This window comes from Phasianus colchicus, chromosome 1 (genome assembly GCF_987193195.1).
Source record: "Phasianus colchicus chromosome 1, bPhaCol1.hap1.1, whole genome shotgun sequence".
Lineage (NCBI taxonomy): Eukaryota > Metazoa > Chordata > Aves > Galliformes > Phasianidae > Phasianus > Phasianus colchicus.
In genome coordinates this window covers 151,221,313-151,248,053 of record NC_143436.1, presented here as the reverse complement: position 1 = coordinate 151,248,053, position 26,741 = coordinate 151,221,313, and the positions used below count along the sequence as shown (strand labels likewise).

General features: G+C 39.3%; 1 pseudogene; it reads left to right on the top strand.

Annotated features, from left to right (window-relative positions):
- Positions 1–24,748: 24,748 nt before the first annotated feature.
- Positions 24,749–25,745, top strand: LOC149920148 (m-AAA protease-interacting protein 1, mitochondrial pseudogene; annotated as a pseudogene).
- The last annotated feature ends 996 nt before the right edge of the window (positions 25,746–26,741 follow it).

Sequence of the window (26,741 nt, the reverse complement as noted above, 5' to 3'; positions counted from 1 at the left end):
CATGTTTTTATTCTTTCCCTTGCCTAGTCTTTGATTAATATTCTACTTTCATAAAAGTAATTTTCCTCTCACCAGTCTGCTTTTTCAACATTTTAAAAGTAATTTTACATGTCGTTAAAAAAAATAATAATAATAACTTTTTTTTTTTTTTTTCCCAGTATATATAAAGTACAGAAGCACTTACAGAATAAATTCTATTTTTGAAGGCTAAGATAAATTCTGGAGGAGTCATGAGGAGAATGGTAAGCAGGCAGATGGTTAGCTTTGCTTTATAAATTTTGTAGAACTCAGTTCCTTTAGCACCTGTCATAATCCTTCAAGACATTTTAAGGTTAAATAAATAAATAAATAAATAAATAAATAAATAAATAAAATATCTATGTGGCAGTTCATTTGCTCCTACCATTCCAAACAATCATGTTGAGTAATTTCTATTTCACAGCTGGATTTGAAGGGAAAACAACAACAACAACAAACAACGGCAGTTGCAGCTAAGCTCAGGTTTTTCTTAATTAGCATTTTGTTTAAATGATAGACTCAAGTGGCATTGTGAGAGCTCAGTTCTTTTCATGGAAGATTCAACAGGCAAAGTCCTAGAACCATGAGATAAATACAAAATATGAAAAATCTCTCTCCCTTTTCTTTTTATATATATATATATATTTTTCCCCTTTAAATATTTTATGTTTAATCTTTGCTAAAAGGATTCCAAACCTTTCAGGCTCACAAATCATTTCTGTCTTTTCACTGTCAACAGTTTTAAAAGGATTACGATTTATTCTATATACACCTCTTCACACAAACTTAGAGATCAAGGACACTGCAAGCTCCAATCTTTTACTTCAGCTAGGTATTCTTTTTTTTTTTTTTTTTTATGGCTACTAAGTCTTCTTGTTCATTCCCATTTAAGACAAAATTTCAAGTTTCCAAGCACAAACATATTAAAAAGAAACTAAGTTGTCTAAACATAGACACTGTTCTGAGATATAAGATATTCTGTATATGAGAATCAGGTTCACAGATATGACACACAAAATTTTGGATCAACAAAAAGAATGCCCACGCTGCCTAAGATGATGATGCTGATGTTTAGACAATTGAATCTTGTGCATTTTTCAATAAATTGAAAGCTGTTGATATAAATTTTCCAGAGTATAATTTAAGTTAAAAGATGCATAGCACATAGCTTTGCCATTTTTTCTTCTTCTCTTTTCCTTTTCCTTTTCCTTTTTGCCTTGCTTTTTTTTTTTTTTTTTTTTTTTTTTCCCTTCCTCCCCCCTTGGTATTTTTTTTTTTTTTTAATAAGTTACCATTATTTGTGGAATAATCACGAATTACAGAACCATAGGATAATGGCTTTTTTCTTTCTTTCTTTCTTATGATTACAAGGAGTTTCCTGAATATCAGTGTATTCTTGTTGACTTTTATCCAGTCACTGGATATCTCTAAGAGCCTGGCTCCGTTCATTTAGTACCTTCCATCCAATATTTATGCATGCTGATAAAAATCACCTGGAGCCTTCTCTTCTCCAGGCTGAACAACTCCAGCTTTCTCAATTTTACTTTATATGAAAGATGCTCGTGTCCCTTAAACATCTCTGTGATCCCTTTATTTGACTCACTGCGCAGTGGCTCCTTGTCTCTTTATTCTGGGGAGCCCAGAATGGAATGCAGAACTTAAGATGTGCCTTATCAATGCTGAGGAGAATCACATGGAATCACAGAATTGCAGAGGTTGGAAGAGACCTTAGGAGATCATTGAGTCCAACTCTTGTGCTAAAGCAGGTTCTCTACAATTTGTTGCACAAATAGGCATCCAGACAGGTCTTGAATATCTCCATAGAAGGAGACTACACAACTTCTTTGGGCAACCTGTTCCAGTACTCCATCACTCTCACCATGAAGAAGTTCTTCACCATGTTTGTACAGAACTTCCTATGTTCAAGTTTTAGGCCTTTACTATCCTGTTACTATGTACCACAAAGAACAGCTTGGCCTCATCCATTTGTCTCCCATCCCCCCATATTAGTCAGATCCTCCCTTAGTCTTTTTTTTCTTTTGGATTGTGCAAAGGCTGTTTAAGTACTGATAATTCACACAAGGACTCCTCATATTTTTGGGGGAGATTTTGAGAAATCAGTCTACAAAGGTGGACATAAACCATATCATTTGGTTTTGAATACCACTTCCCTTACATAAATAAGGTCCAATAGTATTACTCTAGAACTTTGCATTGTGATAATATATTGAGGACAGCCTTAGGAGTGAAAGATAAAAAAGTTATGGAAAAGTTTTATCTTTGTAATTATGGACCTTTTTCTTTTGCAGAAGTAAAATAAAAATATATAAATTAAATTAGCTTAAGGAGTTATTCTGGTTTATTTATTAAGTGAAAGGAAGAAAGGAGAAGAAAAGAAAAAAGAAAAGAGAATCGCCATCATCAATGTCTTCAGGTAAGACATAACTGAAGTAATAACAAACCTCAGTATCTCTCTGAAAAAACAAGCAGTATCTCTCTGAAACCTAACACTACAAAAATCAAAGAAATCAAAGAAAGCTCAGATATCCATTAAGTTCATTTTCTTTGAATTCTGTTCTGCAACAAAATGATTAACAACTCTTCATAGAGTCTAGGAACTGAATGCTTTGTCTCTCTGAAACATGTCTCTCTGAATACCAGCATAAGCCCATTTATTCATTTACTTACTTAATTACTTACTTATTTTTCCATGGTGGGGGTGGAGGAGAGGGGGAGGAGCCAAAACAATAGTTGTTTGACTAAAACATGAAAAATCCAGTTTAGAGAAAGCTTCAGCTTCACAGATGAACAAGGTTTCAGGAAGACATAAATATTTAAGAAATACCAAAAACTGTGCTACCCTAAGGCATATGCTTGTCTAGAATTGGAAGATCTGTTTTACATGTAAATGATAGAAGAAGACTGATGAAATCAAGTGTGTACATCAAATGGTGTAACAATGTGATTAGATTAGTTTGCATAGGTTTTTATTGCAAACAGTATGTAAGCTGCTGCAAATTTTAATGGTCGTTTCTTTGTTCCTCAATAAATCATGATCATTATTAAATTTCTATGAAATTTCTATGAAGCTTTATAAATCCATCCTTGATTCCTGTTTCCCTGTCTGTCACAGAACATCCCAAGACCTTTTCTCTTTTTACTCTCAGTTTTTGCAATTCTTTTGTCAAATTGAGATTTACTGATAAACCAGTATGTTGCAGACAATGAAATCAACTGTGTGTGCCTTGGAAAGGTTCCATCTGAATGCTTTTCCTTCTGAAGTACTACAGTTATGGAAAGATGATCCTAATATATTTATGCTCTTATGGATTTTTAATGTAGAAGTGCTGAAGGATAAATGTATACAACACTGAAATAATGATACTGTAAGTAAAATATATATGCTGAGTGAATAGTTCTTGGAAATAACCTTAATGAACTTAGACTTTATGCATTAACATTGTAAAGATTTTCTACTTTTTTTCATTAAGTTCAAGGTAACATAGCTAACTAAAAGAATATGTCACAAGGTAGTACATTAATCTCACTGTTTTCTATAAGCATCATGAAAAATACATCTGTAAATAAGAAACAAAAGTGTATTTTCTTTCTGTGCATCTTGGACACACATTATTAGTAGCTGTTTCAAATTACTGTTTGAGTATATAATTTGAGATAAATTGAAATGGGATGTGTCAATACAGACAGCAGTTTAAATGGACAAAGGGTGAAAGAATGCTTAATATTACCTTTGCTATTAAACTTTTGCCTAATATTTGCATGCATCTCTGTCTTATGTTCCATTATTAGAAGTGGCATTTGCCTGTGGTGCTTGGTCTGAAACTTATTTCCTTAATACTTTTACAAAACACATTTATTTCTTGACTGAATGTAGCACATGAAGATCCCAGCAGACTCATTTGCAAATGCTAATAAAATAAACACTTCAAGATACTGATGTATGTTAGGATCAGCTAGAATGAATGTAGTGGTAGCTGCATCTCTGTAAATCTTGTCTTTCAAAAAAATCAGACCTCTAGTTTTCAGATATCTAATTTTTATGTTCTAGTCAGGTTGTTACCATGTTCCTAAACAAGCAGCTTGTAACTCCTCCATAATAAAAATAATCCAGGAAAAAATGTTCAGCCATACATACAGGACTTTCTTTCATTTTCCCTAAGATTATTTCTGGCTAACAGGAGAATGTCTCTCATTCTCTGTTACGTTTCTCTAGGCGAAAATACAAATGCCAAACATGCATTATTCAGCAGAAAGATATACTGTCAGGTTTCTTGTTCTATTGCACCTTAGCATCTGTCCTATTTTTTTTCTTCACATCTGTAATTTTTTTTCTTCCTTGTGATTATTCATCCTCTCTAAGTAAAAGACATGGCAAGGGTTTTACTCAGTTTCTTGTTGACAGATTTGCTCAGAGCAGAGGTTAATTAAGAACTAAAGACATTACCCATGAGGTAAGGGAAGTAATTAAAGAACTTAACAAATACAATTCTGCTGCACATCATCTTGCTCAAAGAACAATCTGAATAATTCTATAGTATCTTAAAAGCTTTTAACTTTGTTTATCTTTAAAGTGAAATGTCACTGTTTTTATTAATGAAGTTTTACAGATTTTTTTACTTTTTTTGTTGTTGTTGTTCTCCTCCCCCAGTCTCTTTTGCATTACCAATTTTAGTTTAAGAAAAAATATATATGTATTACTGCATGTATATTTATATGAAAACACATAAGCAACTGTAAATGTTTACTTCTACTGCCTACAGTTTTGACAAAACTTTAAAATAGTATACTAATCTAAGACAATGACCTACATGCATTTCACAAGTTTATGTCCAGTGGTTGAATAATTTTGTTTTGAGAAGGCATAGCCTTTGAAAACTGCTGTTTTACTCAAGTGTGAGAAATGAGGAATATTAACAAATCAGTTAAGACTTTTTTTTTTTCTTTTCTTTCTTTCTTTCTTCCTTTTTTTTTTTTTTTTTTTTTTTTTTTTTTTTTGGTCAGGGAAACACACGTAAAATGTAGAAGATTTTAATATAGATGTCCACTCAGTTATCTACTCTTCAAATACATTGTTTACATTGTTGTACAAATTCTTAAGTTTTTGTTTGTTTGGTTGTGTTTTGTTTGGTTGGTTGGTTGTTTCTGTTTGTTTTGTTTTACTTAATGAATTTCTAGGAACAAAAAGAACTGTTATCTATTTGGACCCTATTAGTTGGAACTAATGAAATGTAAGGCCTCATATATTTTACTGTGTTTCACTGCAATGTGTTTAAAGCTCACGGTAAAACTGAATAGTTAAACCAGAGGAGAACAATAAATAATATATATATATATATATATATTTAAATATTTAAAGGGTGAAAATATTAGTTTCTGAGTTCTGCTTGCTAATCAGCAGTTATAATGTTACAGTGAAGTAGTCATGATAACTAGTTACCCACTAACAGGAAAAATGCACTAATAGGAAAAATGCAGCATTGGTATTTATTTATATAAGTCTAAACTGTATTAGTTTTTCACTGAAACAGAATATTGTAGATCTTTTCATTTTCCAGATCTTATTCTAGAGGATTGTTATCTCAGCAAGACCTCATTACTATATTATTATATACTTCCGTATTATCTACAGAAGGCTGTGTAAAAGGAGAATTAAGGTAACATTGTAACATTGTAAAGTAACAAGTACTCAGGAGTTCAGAGAGGCAGAATGAAGATTATGAAAGATCTCAAGTCATATCTCAACTTCTGTATATTGCATATCTTCTGTAGGTAGGCAGTGTGGAATTACATTAACTTGTTCTCCTTCTATCTTTGTCATGTATTGAATTGGGCTGATACTTTATAAGCAGCTACATAGTTTTCACTTCAACCTAACTATAGATTAAAGATATTAGGAAAGGATGGGAAATAAAAACGAAGAATAGTTCCTCAGTCTAGTATTGTGGGATATTGAATAATACATTCTCATGTATTACTTATTTCACTGTATTTATCAAAGCTTCATGCAGTGCTGTTCTGAGAAACAATTTATTCATTGTCACTGAGTTTTCTTACTGCAGTAACAATAATGTTCCTAATTTAACTTCATTATTTCATTATGAAATTTAGAATGATATCTTTGAGACTTTAAAGCAGGCCATCAGAGCTATATGTTTTCCCAACTAAATATATTTTCAGAACTGAACTTTACATATAAGTTGGTCACATCAAGCTTAAAAAGATACTTTCATAGTGTGACTTAGCTGACTGAATTTTAATACCTATTGTAGGATATTAAGATAAATTCCTAAAAATACTGTTATAAAGAAAACTCAGGTTAATGGCTATTGATCAAGTAGACAAATATTGCAGATAACAGCAGCATCTACATTTGGACAGATTAATCCCATACAGTGTACATTAATTCCAGTATCCTATGAAATTTGTTTCAGATGGCTCAGAAAGTTATACAATCTCAAGAAATGCATCAAGGTTCAGAAAACTATCTTTTTGGACATCAGGAAACTGATTGTTTTCAGCACTGTTGCACTGCCAGTTTCTAGGTCTTAAGAATATCAGAATCCTAAGCAAGGTATGAATAAATAAGGACTAGCTCAAGCTAGATTTAAGCTGTTAATTAATGATGGATATCTATAGATGTTGGCCTGTGAGAATCCTTCTTTGTTTCTTTGGCTCAAAGCTTGCTTTCTGAGGTATTTCTTGTGATAAGACTCTGACTGAATTGTTGAGGAGGCAAGTGGTGGGTGCTACCATGTAACAATCAACATCACTTTGTGGACATTTGAAAGCACCTTCCTCCACAGCTGCTTGCCTCCGGAAGAGAGTGCTCAGAAGTGTTTACTTGCAGAAGATCTGGCCTGTGACTAAATAGCTCCAGCTTGGTATGGGAAAACTGGGGAATGATACTATCGTGTTCTGTGAAAAACAGGATGCAGGTGGGCATCCCTGCTCCCTCTTATCTGCTGGCAAGGCCCAGAAGATGGGAACAAAGGAGTTTCTGCTGAGATCCCAGAGCCTGAAGCTGCCACTCCAAGGAGAGCTGATTCAACCTCTTTGGACTTGAGCTGTCACTTCAAAGAAAGCTGACTTGACCACTGTGGACTTATAAATAAGTTGGTACTACCACTGAAAAGGGGCTATCATCACTGTGGTCACTGTCATTGTCAACAGAACAACAATGCCTGACAATCCACCACTACTGAAGATCAATGACTGAACTACAGACCACGCTAGATCCATGGTGGTGGCTATCTCCCTCTTGCTTCCTATAAAGACTCCTTGCTTCTTCTTTCCTATCTTTTCTATCACCCTCTTCCCTTTCCACATCTCCCTGATTAAGATTTGTAATAAACTGGTTGGACCAACATTTGAACTGTTGTTTCTTAATCTCACACTGGGTATACAGATACCAAAGAACCTACTCTCCCTCCTATAAATTGGAGCCAGACATGGTCAGATGACCTGGTCAGAGGAGTAATTAGGGAAAATATCACTAAGAATGGAAGTTGCATTAAGTTCCAGGAAGTGGATTGGGAAACATAGAGTCATGTGGGCTATTTGCCAAGATACTGATCTCTGAACACTTGAAATCAGCCAATGAGACTTCTTCAAAAGAAAGCAGGTGGGAAAATGTTGATTTACTTAGAAATACAAACTAGTAAGGTTTGTTGTATTTTATTTTGATTTTGAACAAACAAAACTCATTTTTTTTCCTCTTATTTGTGTGAAAAATTGTATGAGTTTAAGACAATATGTGCTTGAAAATTCTTTCACTGTTTAATAGTATAGTGGATAACAGGTAAGATTTTTAAATATATGCTTATTTTAATATGTATTTCCCTTACAATTATAGTAGCAATTTTATATATTTTTTTCCCCCAGTTATACTCTTATTCCTCTCTAATGCTTCTGTGACCTTTTGTTACTTTGAAATATGGATTCTTGTATGTTTCAATAAAAGTTATCTCCTTTGAAATGTAGGTCTTTTAAATATCATTTTAGAAGGTTTTTATTTTCATCTGCTTAGGAAAAAACATTAATATATTTTTGGAAGATAGATTTTTCAGAATGAAAGCATTATTATTCATTAGGATTCATCTTCTTATATTATGCAGCAGTATCACTTGGGAAACATACAAGAAACCAAAATGTGGCAAACTAGCAGTATCAAATTTTCTTAACCTTTGTTTCTTTTGTTTCTCATTAAGAGAGGGCTAGAGAACAATATTACTTATCAAGCTAAAACTATAGAAGTCTGTGAATGAAATTGAAGTTGTCTTGCTAGACTGCTTTTCATCATGGCAATGACTTTTTACTACTTATTCAGTATTTTTCACTTTCTTTTCCTCCCTTCATTTCTCCCTTCTCTCCTTCATTTAATGTATGCAAGCATATTTTCAAAGGATAGAAATTATATACAGTTTTAAAATCGAGAGATGTTTATGTACCTAATTATTCACAGAATCATAGAAGGGCTTGGGTTGAAAGGTTCCTCAAGGATCATCAAGAACTAACCCCCATGCCTCATGTAGAGCCGCCAACGTCCATATCTAATACTAGACCAGACTGCCCAGGGCCTCATCCAATCTGGCCTTGAACACTTCCAGGGACAGGGCATCCACAACCTCTCTGGGCAGCCTGTGCCAACACCTAACCACTTTCACTGTAAAGGATGTGGTGGGGAATCATTTCAAAGGCCATGCTCAAGGCCAGGTAAATGACATTGGTGACCTTCCCTTTGCCCACCAATGCTGTCACCCCATCACAAAAGGTCACCAGATTGGTTAGGTATGACCTTCCCCTGGTGAAGCCATGCTGGCTTTCTCAGATCACATGCTTATTCCTCATGTGATCTAGCATGTCATCCAGGAGGATATGCTCCATGGTCTTCCCAGGCACAAAGATGAAACTCACTGGCCTGCAGTTCCCTGGGTCCTACTTGCTCCCTTTCTTGTAAATAGGAGTGACATGACCCTTTTACCTGGGACCTGAGACCTCACCTAACAGCCACGACTTTTCAAATATGATGGAGAGCGGCTGGGCAGCCACCTCAGCCAGCTCCTTCAGGACCTTGGGATGCATGTCATCCTATAGACTTGTATGCATTCAGTCTCATGAGGTAGTCATGGACTTGCAGTAGTGGGGGATTTACTTCCCCAGTCCCCACCTCAAGGTTTAGGGATGCAGGGTTCAGGGACATGAGAAATAATAGTATCCTGGCTGCCAGTGAAGAACTCATTCAGTACCTCAGCCTTCACATCTGTTGAAGACTGCTCTCTTTTTACAGCTGCCAAAGGAGGTACACTCACTTCTGGCCAATGTACCTATACAATGTCTTCCTATTGTTTTTTCACATTCCTTGCCAAGTTCAGTTCTGCCTTGGTTTTCCTGTTCCCACATCTGCTAGTCTGAACAGCATCCCTGTATTCTTCCCAGGTGACACACCCTTGTTTCCAAGGCCTGTATGTATCTTTCTTTGCCGGAGTTTGCCCAGTAGGTCCTTGCTAAGCCATGCTGTTTTCCTGCCTCCTCTGCCTGCTTTCTTATTCAGAGGTATGGAGAGCTCTTGTGCTGTCAGAAAGGCATCCCTGAAGAGTAGTTGCTTTCCTCAACATCTTTGTCTCTAAAGACAGCATCCCAGGAGATCTTGGCCAACAATTCTGTAAACACCTAAAGTTTGCTCTTCCAAAGTTCAGGGTCCTGATGCCACTCTTTGTTAGGCCCACATTCCTCAAGATCACAAACTCGACCAGGGCACAGTCGCAACAGCCCAGGCTGCCTCCAACTTTAATGCCTTTAATGATCTCCTCCTCACTGGTGAGCAGCAGGTCCAGCAATGCTTCAATTCTGATTGGTCTGTCCAATAACTGAACCAGAGAATTATCATCAGTGGATTCCAGGAGGAAGCCTTGCAGCTTCTAATTTTTGAAGCTATCACCCACCAGTCCTTAAGTCCCGTTCATCCTTCTGACCCTGTGCAGATAGAATGAGGATTTGCTCAAACAGGTTTGTCTATTCATCTCTAGCAAAAAGGTCCAGAAAGTCCCACTAGACCGATTGGATTTTATTCCCGCAATTTTAAAGATGCAGAGAAACTATACTCTCAAATGGAGAAGGGGCTATTTGTTGTTAGTGTGGCCTTGCGGGAAGTTGAGCAGACCATATGATTGCACCCTATAATATTAAGAGGTCCATTTAAGGTTATCAAGTCTGTGATGTCTGGCACCTATCCCCCTGACGGGCTGGTACAACGAGCTGTCTGAAAGTGGTTCGATGCTCAGATCGAACACTACTGCAATATCTTTACAGTCTCAGAAGGTGCTCCAAAAATGCTTGCAATACAAGATGATGTTCTCTCTACCAATGATACCTACCTCTCCTCTGTCATTCAGATTGCTCCCCCCTTTTCAGACCAGTTGCAAAATGTTTGGTTCACAGATTCCTCCTCCAAGCGTGAAGGGAAAATATGGAAGTATTGGGCTGTGACTCTACAGATAGGGATTGATATCACTATTATCACTGAGGGGGAGGGGAATGCTTAGGTTGGGTAGCTAGTAGCAGTATGGAGTGTGTTCCAATATGAATCACAGTCCACTATGTGTGTGCATATTTACACTGACTTGTATGCTGTCTTCAAAGGCTGTACAGAGTCGCTTCCCTTTTGGGAGAAAAACAGCTGGGAAGTTAACCATATCCCAGTTTGGCAGAAGGAAAAATGGCAGGAGATTCTCACTATTGCTAAAAAGGGCCAATTTTCTGTTGCATGGTTTACATCACATCAGGAGGATGGAACCCCTGCTAGTCATTGGAATAACTGGAATAAAACTGATAAATTTGCTAGGATTGCTCCAATGAGGCAGAGAGAACCAGAAAGTGGCAAATGGGAGAGACTTGTGGAATGGTTGCATGTAAAAAGAGGGCATATGGGTGCTCTTGATCTCTACCGTGAGACCCAAGCCCGTGGCTGGCCTGTTACCAGAGAACAGTGCCGCACTTGCATTTCTGCTTGTGACCTGTACCGCATCCATCTGGACGACACCCCTTACAGGATGCTCCTCTCCATTTAAGGGAATGAAAGCACTTATGGGAAACATGGCAGATTGATTACATTGGTCCTTTTGGGAATCTGAAGGTAAACAGTATGTGCTAGTCGGTGTGGAAGTAATCTCTGGCCTGTTGCAGGCTGAATCTTTTCCTCGAGCAATAGGGGAAAACACTATAAAACACTAAAGAAATGGTTTAGCATTCTTCCAAAACCCAATTCCATCCAATTAGAAAATGGCTCCCATTTCACCTCAGGGGTAGTGCAAGAGTGGGCCAGAGAGGAAGGCATTTGTTGGATCTTCCACACCCTCTACTACCCACAGGCTAACGGTATTGTGGAATGGTTCAATGGCCTCCTTAATAAATTTCTGAAACCAGAAAAAAAACAATTGGGCTACCTGCACCTCTGATGCAGTCAGAGAGTCAGTGATTGCTGGGGAATTAATGGCTGCACTCGATTTAATGCTTTCTGTCCCAAAGCCCCACCACTTTTGCCAATTACTCTTAATCCAGATAAGTTAGGAAAACCCTCTTATTTTCCTGGCCAACCTGTGTTGGTCTATTTGCCTAACATAGGGCCAGTTCCACCCTATGTGGAACCTCTTAACAAATATGCTTGGAGGGCTAAGGACGCCCAGGAAAAGGAATACAAGATTAACATTCGCTGGATTATTCCCTCATTTTGACCATATTAACGAAGCCCAAGAGGGCAAGTTGATGCCTTTTTTTTTTTTTTTTTTTTCAGAAGACCTCCGTGGGACTCTGAACACAGTAGATTTTAATTATTGGTATTTTGGGGATTATCTATGCAACACTCGGGTGAAATGTTATCTTGGTTAATTTGGCGTATTGTGTAGGCTGTAACTTCTATAACAATCAGTTATCCCCTCACAGACTCTAGGGATGGGAAAATGGTATAAAAACTCTTTCTTTCAATTGGCTGAGCAAGTAGCAAATGTGTATAACCTAACTAATTGTTGGGTCTCGTCCTGGGTGTCAACCCCTATTGCCCCTAAATGGCTTGCAAGCAATTACAGTGGAACTAACCACAGTACCCACTGGGAAGATAAGAATATGTCTCCATGGCCAGTCCAATATCCTGCTATGGGAATGTATTGTCTGAGTCATACACAGCCAGGTGGTATCTATGCTGGGAGTAGCAATTGCACTTGGGTTTATTGTAAAGGGGCTCATGGAACTGGGTCACAGGCAAGAGGAGATCAGTGGGAGTGGTACAATCAGTCAGGAATAAGACACAGGTTTTCTCATTTTTGGTCCTCTGCCAACAACACATTGTTAACCAAAGCTCAAGATATGAAATGCACTTGGAGGCCTGATGTGGGAGCATGAAAATGTTAAGTGGTGTGAGGATACTAATAATGGCTGGAACTGCAATGTGGTAGGACATACTTTTGGACCTCTCAACACCACATACTTTCAAGCAAAGGAACATGTAAATAAACTAACCAAAAAATGGAATGGACCTTTTAAAAATGGCTCAGTAGCACTAAAAGGACAATATTGGATTTGTGGTCATTATGCGTATAAACAATTATCTGCAAACTGGACTGGGGTATGTTATGTTGGAGTAATCCGCCCAATGTTCTTTTTGCTTCTAGGAAAGGATGACAATGAATTAGGTATCAGAGTATATGATGATCTCAACCGACACAAAATGTCTATCGACACCTCCCCTAACACGCGGTAGTGGCCAATCTTGGGGCAAAGATGACTGGCCACCCCAACGCATAATCAAACACTACGGTCAGTTACCTGGAACCCCAACAAGTTGGTTAGTGGTGCTCAAGAGCCCATCTATAACCTAAATCGTATTATCAGATTACAAGCCGTCCCTGAAATCATTATTAATGAAACAGCATATGCCATTGATCTTCTTTGTTGGACCAACATTTGAACCACTGTTTCTTAATCTCACACCGGGTATACAGATATTAAAAGAACCTCATCTCCCTCCCACAAATTGGAGTGAGACACCATGATATCAACAAGAATTTTCCAAGTGCATCACGTTTTCCAACTCCCCCTGCTTATTTCCCAGGCTATGTGCATTGCTATAAAGGCACTTCAACTGGGCTTTCTGTCTCACCGCCTTTCTAGAGGATCTAGGATCCCCTAGAGTAACAGCATTCCTTTATGTCTATGGTTCTTCTCCATCCCTTTGTACTCCACCCTCTTCACCCAGCAAGTTCAGTGTGAACCCTCAAACTACCTGCTCAACCCCAGTGGCCCTCATTTTGTCCCCTTCCCCCTTCATAACTAGTTTAAAGATCTTCCAATGAATCTCTCCAGTTCCTGGGCTAGGGTCCTGTTATCTCTTGGAGACAGTTGAGTTTCATCTGCAGCCATCATGCCAGAGGCTGAGTAAATTGCCCTATGGTCATAAGAACCAAAATTCTAGTTTTTGTACCAACCTCTAAGCCACTTATTTATGATGTGGATTTTCCTGATCCTCTCTATAACCTTCCCTGCCACTGAAGAGATGGAAGAAAAAAACACCTGCATGCCTGCTCCATCAACTACCCACCATAGAACCTTGAAGTCTTTCTTGATAGTTCTCAGGCTTTTCTCTGCACTGCCAGCCTGAACTACCAATAAGTGATGATAATCAGAGAAGTGAAATAGACCAGGAGGTTTCCTAGAAATATCCCTGAACTGTACACTAGGGAGGCAACACACTTCCCTGCAGGTAGGGTCAGCCCAACATGTAGTGCCCTTCATTCCTCTCAGAAGGGAATAACCTATGACAACCACACTTCTTTCCTTCTGGGTGGAGGCAGTCTCAAGGCTTGGAGTCAACTGCTTCAACCGAGACAACCTCACAGGTGGACCTCCCACCACACCCTCACTCACCATTCCCTTTTGTTCCAGGGCCTCAAACTTATTTCACAGAGGCACCTGGGGAACCGAGGTAGGTCAGGATGGGGATTGCCTACATCACTGAGCCTGGACCTGTTTCCACTCCTCCTCTTCTCAAATTGCCTTGCTCTGCATAGTGATGGCAGGGCAGGGGGTCCACCCCTGTCTGGTGAACACAGTAATTTTGCAAAATGGTTTGTAGCTTTGGTTCTTTTTTTAGGTTGGAAATGGAATTTGACATCACCTATTCCCTTCCCTTCCCTTCCCTTCCCTTCCCTTCCCTTCCCTTCCCTTCCCTTCCCTTCCCTTCCCTTCCCTTCCCTTCCCTTCCCTTCCCTTCCCTTCCCTTCCCTTCCCTTCCCTTCCCTTCCCTTCTTTTTCCCTCTGAATAATATCTAACCCTGACAAGACTTTGAATTTTAGTGAAAATAGTTAAAATGGTTGGCAAAAAAAATGCTCATTATATTTTCTCTAATTTCTAACACCAACTACTTGAGTAATCAGTATTTTTTATCTTAACTACTGTATTTAATAAATTTCTGGAAAAATAGCATCACTATCATAAAGCAGAACTCAACTCTTTCCCGTTATTAAAATTCTCTGAGGAGAAAAATAACACAGTTTCGCTTAAAGGCCACAAAACATGGCTGCTACACAAAGACACAGTTTTTAAAAATATGAACAAGAAGATAAATCCTTATGAAAGCATAAGCTTTGCTATTATCAAGCAATAATGTTGATTATTCTCTGGACTAGAATTGCACAAAGTGTTTTTAAGCACTTCTCCGTTTTTATTTAAGTTTTAGATACCATTTAGTATATATATATATACATATATACTCATTTAATTAAAATTTTGCGCCAATTTTAAGCCCACATACACTCATTGAAACCAAAGTATTGCATATGAGCAGTAATCTGAGTCTGATTTTCCATTGATCTTTGTCAATGTCTACAACTCAATGTCAGAAATTAACTAAATGACTTTCACGTAGTGTACTGATGTAATTTATAGATCAATAAAAATGGAGAGTTAAAATTGGACTTTTTTCTTTTCTTTTTTTTTTTTTTTTTTGAGAGAGAGAGAGAGAGAGATTTAACTATTTTAATCGACTAGAGCACCTGTGTTAAAATACAATCACTCTCTGTAATCAATGAAGAAAAATAGGTTTACTTGGCCAGTTCTGTTTCTGAGTGAATTTAATAACCTTCTTAAACTGTCAGCCTACTAAAAATTATACTGCAAACAACAGGGTCATTTTACAAAACTGGATCCCAACATAGAGATAAGTAATTTATTTGTTTTTACATCATTTTCTTTAAAATATTGGCTTAACTATTCTGAGTAAGGCAAATTTATTTCACATTAAGATTCTAATAACAAAATATTTCCAAAAACAGCCAATACTTATGGGCCTTCATATTTACAACATCTCTTTGCTTTGTGCAGGGTATCAATTTTAACACAGATGTGCCCTGGAAATTCAAAAGAATTAGTAGAAGCTTATTGTTTTTTTTTTTTTTTTTTTTTTTTTTTTCTGGGAAAAAAATGGAGGAAGCTTTTCTGCTTTAAGAAACTGAATTCTTCTGCAGTGTAGGGTGACTAGACTTACAGTTTCAGTCTTTTCCCAGCTTGGAAAGCACTTCATAAGGTCACCTGACAGGTCCTAGAAGAACCTGTGGCAAGGAAAGGCAGCAGGAGGATTAATTCAGCTCAAGAGGAAAGGTTCTCAGGCATGGAAGGAATACCAAATGTTTCCATCTGCAACTGTCATTGTTAAAATATTTCCTCTCATGAATCAAACATGCTAGTGGGAGAATAATTGAGTATATCCTGCTTCAGGCACAGTCACTGACTTCTGGACCATCTTCTTTAAGGGTAAAGGAGTAAAGGGTAAAGGGGTCCAGGAAGCCTGGATGCTTCTCAAGACGGAAATTTTAAAGGCGCAAGAACAAACTGTCCCTGAGTGCCGTAAGGTGAGCGGCAGGGGTAGACGACCAGTGTGGATTAGCCTGAAACTACTGTTGAGACTCTGGGAGAAAAAGAGAGTCTACATCCTCTGGAAGAAGGGACAGGCTACTTGGGGAGATTACAAGTAGCTAAAGTATGCAGGGAGGAAGTTAGGAAGGCAAAAGCACAACTTGAACTCAGATTGGCCACTGCAGTAAAAGACAATAAAAAATCCCTTTATAAATATATCAACATCAAAAGAAAACAAAGGACAATTTTCATCCTATACTTGATGCAGCAGGGAATATGGCCACTGAGGACAAGGAGAATGCTGAGGTCCTCAATGCGTTCTTTACATCTGCCTTTAATAGCTAGACCAGTTATCCTCTGATCATTTTATGCACTGATCTGGAAGTCTGGGACACTACACAGAATATCTCCCAAGCGATTCAGGTGGAGACAGTCAGAGAGTTCCTCCTCCATCTGGACTGTCACAAGTCCAGGGGACAGGATGGCCTACACCCTCGGGTGCTGAGGGAGCTGGCGGGGGTGATTGCTAAGCCGCTCTTGGCCATCTATCAGTGCCCCTGGTTATCTGGAGAGGTCCCAGAGGATTGGAGGCTTGCTGATGTGACTCCCATCTTCAAAAAGGGCCGTAGGGAGGATCTGGGGAACTACAGGCCTGTCAGCCTGACCTTGGTACTGGGGAAAGTAATGGAGCAAATCATTTTGGGTGAGATTGCACAGCATGTGTATGGTGTCCAGGGGATCAGGCCCAGCCAGCACAGGTTCATGAAAGGCAGGTCGTGCTTGACCAACCTCATCTTCTTGTACAGCTGTGAAACCAGACTGGTAGATGAGGGAAGGCTATTGATGTAGTCTACCTAGACTTCAGCAAAGCCTTTGACACGGTCTCTCACAGGCTTCTTCTGGGGAAACTGGCTGTCCATGGTCTGGATAGGTACACATTTCTCTGGGTAAGAAACTGGCTAGAGGGCCGTGCTCAACGGGTAGTTGTTAATGGAGTTAAGTCCAGCTGGTGACCTGTTTCAAGTGGTGTCCCCCAGGGGTTGGTATTGGGGCCTGTCTTGTTTAGCATCTTTATTGATGACCTAGATGAGGGGATTGAGTGTACCCTTAGTAAGTTTGCAGATGACACCAAGTTGGGAGGTGGTGTTGATCTGCCTGAGGGTAGAGGGAGGCCCTTCAGAGGGATTTAGATAAGCTGGATCACTGGGCAGAGGTGAATAGGATGAGGTTCAACAAGGCCAAGTGCCGGGTCCTGCACTTTGGCCACAACAACCCCATGCAGCGCTATAGGCTTGGGAATGAGTGGCTGGATGATTATGAAGAGGAAAGGGACCTGGGAGTGTTGGTTGATGCTCGGCCGAACATGAGCTGACAGTGTGCCCAGGTGGCCAAGAGGGCCAACGGCATCCTGGCCTGCATTAGAAATAGAGTGGCCAGCAGGAGCAGGGAGGTGATCATCCCCCTGTACTCAGCACTGGTGAGGCCGTACCTTGAGTATTGTGTTCAGTTTTGGGCCCCTCACTACAAGAAAGACATTGGTGCCCTGGAGTGTGTCTGGAGAAAGGCAACGAAACTGATGAGGGGTCTGGAGCACAAGTCTTATGAGGAGCGGCTGAGGTAGCTGGGATTGTTTAGTCTGGAGAAGAGGAGGCTCAGAGGAGACCTCATTGCACTCTACAACTTCCTGAAGGGAGGATGTGGTGAAGAGGGGTTTGGCCTCTTCTCCCAGGCAACGAGCAGGACCCAGGGAAATGGCTGCAAGCTGTATCAGAGGAGGTTTAAGTTAGACATGAGGAAAAACTTTTTCTCTCAGAGAGTGATCAGGCACTGGAATGGCCTGTCCAGGGAGGTGGTGGAGTCACCATCCCTGGCAGTGTTCCAGAGGCGTCTGGACAAGGAGCTGCAAGATATGGTTTAGTAGCTTGTGGTAGCAGTGGTAATGTGAAGACGGTTGGACTAGATGATCTTATAGGTCATTTCCAACCTTGTGATTCTATGATTCTTTGAGGGTTGTAGGATTACAGTTCAAATGGGAACAGGACATAGAGAATCAGATAGATTCACCTCAAATTGTGGAAGTACTTTTGTTCTTGTTACGAGTGGGCCACATGCAGGAGCAGGAGCAAAGGAGAGCATTACCGGGGGGTCAAGTGGGAGTACAGACTAAAGAGAAGCTTGTTTAAGGAAAACTTTCAGCTCTTTACAACAGATCAAGGATTGCCACATGTAAGAAAGAATCAGAGTAAGTATACAGGCCAAAACACAAATACAAATCACCAAGCAGAAGCTATAGGTTCATTGCAAATAAGAAATTACATGGAGGAAAACACTAACATTCTTCTTTTTGTCCTTTTTTAATTTATTTCTCTGTTCCAAAGAATTGGGGTCAAAGAGAGATAGACAGAGCTGGACTGGTATGGAAAAGAGGAAAACTGTCACTCTATAAATATCTGACTGGGGGAAGCTATGAAAAATGCAGAGGGAACCTTTTTCCAGCAGTGCCCACTGAGCGCATTCTGAAATAGACAACATTACACTTAAACACACACACACACAAATATTTGTTTATTTTGAAGATCTGAACAAATTGCTTGTCCATGGCAGTAGTACATTCTGTCTTCCAGCTTGTTCAGATTTCATTTGAGACAGAGTTGATTTTCTTCATGATGCCTGATACAATGCTGTTTTCGCTTCAGAAGAAAAGCACTGTTAATAAAATACCAACATTACAGTTGTTGCTCTGCAGTGCCATACAGAGCCAGGAATGTTTCAGTTTTTTAGCTTTTTGTACTGTCCTGCCAGAAAGGGGGCTGATAGGGCACAAGGAGGTATAAGGAGACAAAACCAAGCCAGCTGACCTAAACTGACCAAAGGGATATTCTATACTATGTTATATCTTGTGATAAAAAACCTCCAAAACTCAGGGTGGTTGGTTAGAGCTGTAGCCACCGCTCAAGGACTGTCTGGGCAGATTGGTTGGCAGGGGTGGGAAATTGCTTTGTGCATCATTTGTTTTGTAAATATATATGTATATAATATGTAGATATTATATATATAATTATTATCATTACAGTTATTCCTCTCTTCCTTTTCTGTCTTAGTAAATAGTTTTTATCTCATCCCACAAATTCTTTTCTTTTTTTACTTCCCAGTAATCTCTCCCATCCCACTACCAGGCAAGGGGTGACTAAAAGGCTGCACAGTGTTTAGCTGTTTTCTGTGTTAAACCAAAATAGAGCCTCACTGATTGTCTTTCTAAGCTAGATACTAAGCTGTAACTGTTCAGTGTACAATACTATTAATACTGAATTTAATATTACATTATTACTGAACAGGTCTTTTCAGAAGAAGAAAATAAAAAATGTGATTCAATATTGGGAGCATTAAGAGATAACCCCACATCTCTGAAATGGAAATTAATTCTGTATAATTAATCTTCTGTTTATTTCTAATCCTTCTTAAATGTACTTAAAGAGTAATTTCAAATAATCAAATTTTACATTTTATCTCTTGAATTCCTTTAAGAAACATAGAACTTGCTTTGTGTCCTTTCAAGTCTACAATTCATTAAAAAAAATATTTATACACAGCAGATTATATATATATTATATAAAACAAATCTGTCACCTTGAGATACATGATTCTTTTAAAACCAACAATCGTTTTATTATACTATTTGTTCATTTGTTAATATTTATGAAACAGTGTTGTGTAACTTACAGTTCATGTCTCTAAGTAACAGAAGTACATCAAAGAAAAAAATAGCAGGAAGAATGAGCTAGCAAGTGATATATAATAATAATGTGTTGTCCAAGTACTAAACAAGACAGTTGCATATATGTGTTGATGTTATATGAGATGTGTGTATTTCAAGACAAAAAACTTTTGCTGCTACTTAGACTGCTACACTGTATTTCCTCTTTATATTTGTTCACTCTGAGCAAACTATGATTTGGTCATTTTAACTGTATCTCAATAACATGGAAGAGCAGATAAAAATTATGTTGATGTCATTTATATGGTGAACTAATGGGAGATACTGGATTTACATTTATGAGTGAGAATCACGCAAAAGAATGTTGCAAAATGAGAAACACATGTATAATCTTAACAAACAACTAAAATTAGCACACTGATGTTTTAGTTGTTGCAGAGCAGTGTTTACATTAAATTGAGATTTTTCCACTTCTCATTCTGTCCTACCACTGAGTAGGACAAGAAGCCGAGAGGAGGCAGAGCTAGGTCAGCCAATCCAAAGTGACCAAAATAGCATTCTATAGAATATAACACTATGCTGAACAATAAAAAAATGGGGTTGAAGAGAGAACGGAGAGGACATTCAGAATGATAGCTTTTGTGTTCCCAAGTAACTGTCAGATGTGATAAGCTCTGCTTTCCTGGAAATGGATGAACATCTGCCTGCTGATGGGAAGTAATGAATTCCATATTTTGCTTTGCTTGTGTATGCAGTATTTGTCTTATCTCATAAACTTTATCCAAACCCACAAGCTTTCTCACTTCCATCTTTCCTATTTTCTACCCTATCACAAGAAAGGAGAACGAGAAAGTGACCGTCATCCTTAACTGCCTTCTGCAGCTAACTGACAACAATACTCGACTGTGTTTATGTTATGGAGTTATCTCTAGATCTGTGTGTGTGACAGTGGTACAAGCCGGGAAGGAGACAAAAGAAAAGAGAAGGAGAAACAAACAAACAAACAAAACACTAGCCCTTGGCAGCGCTGCCCAGGCGGCCCTGGCCCAGTGACTAATGAAACAAGGCGCTTGCGGCCGTGCGCTCCAGGAGAGGGTGAGAGGGGAAAGGGTGGGGAGATAGCAGATGAGTCTAAAAAAAAACAACGGCAACGCTCTGAGGAGAAAAGGTAAGTTACTAAATCCAACAAAATCAAACAAAATGAGAGAGAGAAGAATGCCCAAATACGAGGTCTCACACTAGTAGACTGCAGGAGGCTGCTTTTCTCTGCAGCAAACCGAGAGAGCGAGTCAGCGAGAGGGAGAGCGACAGATGTCCTGCCAGGAACTCCACTTTTCTTCCTCTGCCCACGAAGTCCTCCGGAAACACTTCTCTCCCTCTCTGAGAACCCAAAATATCTAAAAAAGGCAGTCCACGGAACCTTACCATTAAATCTTTAACTCCCACTATTTTACATGATGTTCTGATGTGGAATACTGACAATGAAAATAACAAAACCACAATGGTTTATTTAATAGGATTACTTTTATTCTTAATTGAAAGTACATGAACAAGTACTCTCTCTGATTTTAGAGGAACCATAACTGTATAAATACTAACTTAGGCAGCGTTACACAAATTGCATAATACATAAACATATTTAGACTAATCAAAAAGAGTTAGACAAAAGAGATACAAGTTTCCAGTAATAAGCAGTCCCACAGAACACTCAGGATAAACCTAGCTGCCCTTTACAAAATATGTTGACAAACTGAAGGAATTCAGTAAACACAAGTTTTAATGAAAGCAGAAACATATCTAGCTACTGTTTAAATTAATAATAAAACAACTTATGATTTAATCACATTCAATAAGTGAATGAGTGCTTCCAGCATTTCATTGATCAAACCTCATGTATATATCTTGTAGAATATGATGGACTTTAAATGCCAGAAAAATGTAAGTTCAGAGGGAGGAGGGAGATTTTTTAGGAGAAAAAGAACAAATAAAATTACATATAAACTTAAAAAAAAATAAAGATGCTGCAAAACGTGTGGGACAAAACTCTCTACATTGTGGGTTTTTTTTTTTTTTTTTTTTTTTTTTTTTTAAATTGTAGAATAATACTGTTAGAGAAAAGGAAAAAAAAGAAAAAAAAAAGAAAAGTAAAGTAGTTACCTTTCATTGCCAATACTTTTATATACAAAGTGGTAACTTAGTCATACCTTCGACATTAGGTATTCATTAATGTTAACCATTATCACTGTACAATTTCACTGATTATTAGCAAAAATAAAGTCAAGTTTGGCTGTGGTTTCTGATCTTTTTAGATTTTATATGTCTTATCTGAGATGAACAACTTACTGTTTTCTGCACCAGAACCAATCCTTCAATATTTTCATGTCATTTTAAGAATCAAAGACATGTGTGAATGTCTTTATGGCCTGAGAGAGTGTGATATTCAAATAAAATTTCTAATTTATTCTACTAATGAACTAGGAAATCTGGAGTGTTTAGTTTAGTTTGAAACCATTTTCCCTTGTCCTACCACAGCAAACCCTGCTAAAGTTTCTGTCCTCTTTTATAGTCTCATTTAAGATACTGAAAGATCACTATCAAATCTCCCTGTAGCCTTCTCTTCTCCAGAGTGAATAGCCCCAGCTCTCTCAGCATACTCACCTAGGGGAAGTTCCACCTCTTGAATCATTTATGTGGCCCTTGTCTGGACATACTCCAGCAGCTCCACATTTCTCCTGTACTGAGGACTGCAGACTTTACATTTGAAAATAGTCTCATCAGCGCAGAGTAGAAGGGCAGAATCACCTCCTTTTATCTGCTGACCACACTTCTTTTGATTCAACCCAGGATGTGGCTGTATAATATATATATATATATGGGTATAATATTATTATGCCCCAACTCACCTTATTTTCCTCTAATAATGCCTACATTGAAGAACAGTATGCAAGGAGAAGAAATACAATGTTATATTTTTCTAACACTTTCCCTATTTTTCTTTCCCTCAGACAAGATTCTAATAAGAGTGTCCTTAAAATTTCTTTTTCCTGTTTATAATAATACATTTTGAGAAGAAGGAGAGGAGTTGCCATCTGGAGGATACAAAGTGATCAGATTGCATAGGAATTATTTTGGTTAACTAAGTTTGAATCTTCAAGGACTAACAGAATCACAGAATCACAGAATGGCCAGGGTTGGAAGGGTCCTCAAGGATCATGAATCCTCAACACACCTGCCACATGCAGGGCCACCAACCTCCTCATTTAATGCTAGACCAGGCTGCCCAGGGTCCCATCCAATCTGGCCTTGAACACCTCCAGGGACGGGGCATCCACAACCTCCCTGGGCAGCCTGGTCCAGTACCTCACCACTCTCTCTGTAAAGAACTTCCCCCTGACATCCAACCTAAATCTCCCCTCCCTCAACTTCAAAACATTACCCCTCGTCCTGCAGTTGTCAACCCTTTCAAAAAGTTGATTTCCCTCCTGTTTGTAGGCTCCCTTTAGGTACTGAAAGGCTGCAATGAGGTCATCCCGCAGCCTTCTTTTCTCCAGGCTGAACAAGCCCAGCTCCCTCAGCCTGTCTTCACAGGGGAGGTGCTCCAGTCCCCTGATCATCTTTGTGGCCCTCCTCTGGACTCTCTCCAACAATTCCATGTCGTCCTTGTACTGGGGGCTCCACACTTGGATGCAGTATTCCAGATGGGGCCTCACAAGAGCAGAGTAGAGGGGGACAATCACCTCCCTGTCCCTGCTGGCCACCCCTCTTCTGATGGAGCCCTGGATCCCATTTGCCTTCCGAGCTGCAAGGGCACACTGCTGGCTCATGTTAAGTTTTTCATCCATCAAGACCCCCAGGTCCTTCTCCACAGGGCTGCTTTCAAGGACCGCTCCTTCCAGTCTGTATGGATGCCTGGGATTCCTCCGGCCCAAGTGCAAAACCTTGCACTTTGCCATGTTGAAGCTCATCAGGTTCACCCGAGCCCACCTTTCTAGCCTGTTGAGGTCCCTCTGAATGGCATCCCTTCCTTGAACTGCATCAACCACACAACTCAGCTTAGTGTCATCAGCAAACTTTCTGAGGGTGCACTCGATTCCATCATTGATGTCATTGATAAAGATGTTAAAGAGCACCAGTCCCAAGACAGACCCCTGGGGGATGCCGCTTGTTACCGGCCTCCACTTGGACATGGAGCCATTGATGACCACCCTCTGTCTGTGGCCTTTCAACCAGTTTCTTATCCATCGAATGGTCCACCCATCAAATCCACATCCCTCTAATTTGGAGATAAGGATGTGGTGGGGGACCATGTCAAAGGCCTTGCTCAAGTCCAGGTAAATGACATCAGTCACCTTTCCCTTGTCCACCGATGCCATCACTCCATCATAGAAGGCCACCAGATTGGTCAAGCATGACCTTCCTCTGGTGAAGCCATGCTGGCTGTCACGGATCACATGCCCTTTCCTCATGTGATCTAGCATGTCATCCAGAAGGATCAGTTCCATGATCTTCCCAGGTACAGAGGTGAGACTCACCAGCCTGTAGTTCCCCAGGTCCTCCTTGCTCCCTTTCTTGTAAATGGGAGTGACGTGACCCTTCCTCCAGTCATCCAGCCATGACTTTTCAAATACGATGGAGAATGGCTCGGCAACCACCTCAGCCAGCTCCTTCAGAACCCTGGGATGCACACCATCCAGTCCCATAGACTTGTACACATTCAGTCTCATGAGGCGGTCTTGGACCTGCTCTGTCCTCACAGCGGGGGGGAATTTACTGCCCCGTTCCCCACCTGGAGGTTTTGGGATGCAGGGCTCAGGGACATGAGAAATTCTGGAATCCTGGCCACCAGTGAAGACCAAGGCAAAGAACTCATTCAGTACCTCAGCCTTCTCTTTGTCCGTTGAAGCCAGTTCTCCTTTTACATTTACCAAAGGACGTACGCTCACTTTGACCTGTCTCTTCTGGCCAATGTACCTGTAGAAAGTCTTCCTATTGTTTTTCACGTCCCTCACCAAGTTCAGTTCCGCCTGCGCCTTGGCTTTCCTGATCCCACATCTGCAAGTTTGGACGGCATCCTTGTATTCTTCCCAGGTGACATGCCCTTGTTTCTAGAGCTGATGGCGCTATACGCTGCTTCCCGGCATGCCCGATGGCTGGCGTACACGCTCCTGGCACCGGGGACAGCCTACGTGGCTGCCACGCTCCCTCCTCGTGCCCCCCGCCACACGTTTTGCCGGAAGCAGGCCACAGGGGATCAAGGTAGACCAACCCCCTGGCGTGGCTCTGTACCCGCTTCTACTACCTGCTCATCCGCCTCTACTTCGACTCAGAGTTCAGCATCAAGGAGTTCATGCGTGGCGCCAAGCAGGCCTTTTCTGTTGTTTCAGCTGTCTCAGAGTAAACTTGACCTGCTGGATGGCCTGGTTTCAGCAGAGGTACTTCAGATGTTGAAGGAAAATGTTTCTTCACTCTCTGAGAACCATAGGGATGCTTTAGCAGCTGACATGGATGCAATCATGTACACAACAGAAGGAGATGTTTGCATTTACTATGATGATGATGAAAAAAAGTTTGTTAGTAACAGCATTTGTCCTAGGTGGGAAACAAACAAACAAACAAACAAACAAACAAACAAACAAACAAACAAACAAAACCATATTTAAAGGAAGACTCGTGTTTCAACCAACTTCATTCAACCATACTTAAGAGTTCAAGGCCAGATTGGATGGGGCCCTGGGCAGTCTGGTCTAGCATTAGGTGGAATGGTTGGTGGCCCTGCGTGTGGCAGGGGGGTTGGAGATTCATGATCCTTGAGGTCCCTTCCAACCCTGGCAATTCTGTGATTCTGTGATTCAGCTGTGCTTTCTATAAGTGAAAATCAGTCTACTTTGAAATGTCTTCACTCCTTTTCTACTGAAGAACAAGAGATAAAACTTGAATTGCTGAATCTTTGTGGCTGGTGATTCAACTATCAATTTTTGTCACAATGCTCACAGTGCATTAAATAAGTTTGGAAACACATTTACACTTTTTTTTTGTTTGTTTGTTTGTTTACTTTAGGGATATTCAGAAACAAAGAAGGGTGTAGATTGAGCTGGGCTGTTTTTAGATTCCTATTTCTTTGCAGTAGCGTTTCAGTTTAAGCATCACTTTCAAGGAAAAAATTGTTTCTCTGTTAGAGAAAATATTTTCTGAGTTTTGTTTAAAGGGTTTTGCACTGAACAAGACAGAAACAATTTTATGAAATAAATTCAAATAAATTTGAACTGCCAGTTTAGAAATTATAATCAATCACTCTATTCTTTGTTTTCTCTATTTTTATTTTTATTTTTTTCTGAGAATCATACAATAAAACAGTCTGTGTTGAAATCTGTGAATGTGGTTAAATACATGAAGTGATCTGTAAGCTTTCTTATAAAAAAAAAAATAAAGAAAAAAGAAAAAAAGAATTTTGAAAAATGAGATTAATCCTTTCAAAGACTTCTACAGTATTATAAAAGATGATTCCCCCAAACATGATGGTTCTTTTGCAGACCTTTGTCTAATCTTAGCTAATCTTAACTTTGTATAAGCTTAATTTAGTCTAGTTTACATACTGATCCACAAGGATTGCATAAAGTTAAATATTTCTCTGTGTGTGTGTGTGTGTGTGAAGGATAGTTCTAATATCTTATGCAAAGCCAGGAACACTTAGACATCTAAGAATATGTCTTCTGCATGTATTTCTTACTGCATTACAAATTAGCCTGGCACGAATCGCTGTGATGTCAAAGTCAAGCAGTTGAATTAATCTGGAAATAGGAAACATAGTGCAGTTTAATATATCTTGACCCTCCTTCCTAGAACCAAGCATTTTATCTAGACTGCAGTGCATCACCAAGAAACGAAAACACAATAGCATTATTTCAAACAACGTGTATCCAGTTGGCAATATGACTGCAGCATAATTAGCAAGTGCCCAGCTGTAGATGATGTATCTGTAGTCTATCTATTCATAGTATAGGACTTTCAAAAATGTATTTTAATCACAGTTTTACATTCAGAAAAGGAAAAAAAAAGAAAACAAAAACAAAAAAACATATGGTATTC